We start from the raw sequence: 228 nt of genomic DNA on the forward strand, positions 1-228 counted from the left end.
AGACTGACCACAAACCTCCTGGTGGTGATGCACCCAGGAAACAACTAGCTACAAAGCTGCTTGCAAGAGTGCGCCCTCTACTGGAGGGCTGAGGAAACCTCATTCTTACAAGTGTGGTGCCGTGGCACTCCGTGAAACGAGACGTTATCCAAAGGCCACTGAACTTCTGATTCGCAAACTCCCCTCCCAGCGTCTGGTGCGAGAAATGGCTCAGGGACTTCAAAACAG

Source organism: Galeopterus variegatus, unplaced genomic scaffold (assembly GCF_000696425.1).
Source record: "Galeopterus variegatus unplaced genomic scaffold, G_variegatus-3.0.2 Scaffold2420, whole genome shotgun sequence".
NCBI classification, from domain to species: domain Eukaryota; kingdom Metazoa; phylum Chordata; class Mammalia; order Dermoptera; family Cynocephalidae; genus Galeopterus; species Galeopterus variegatus.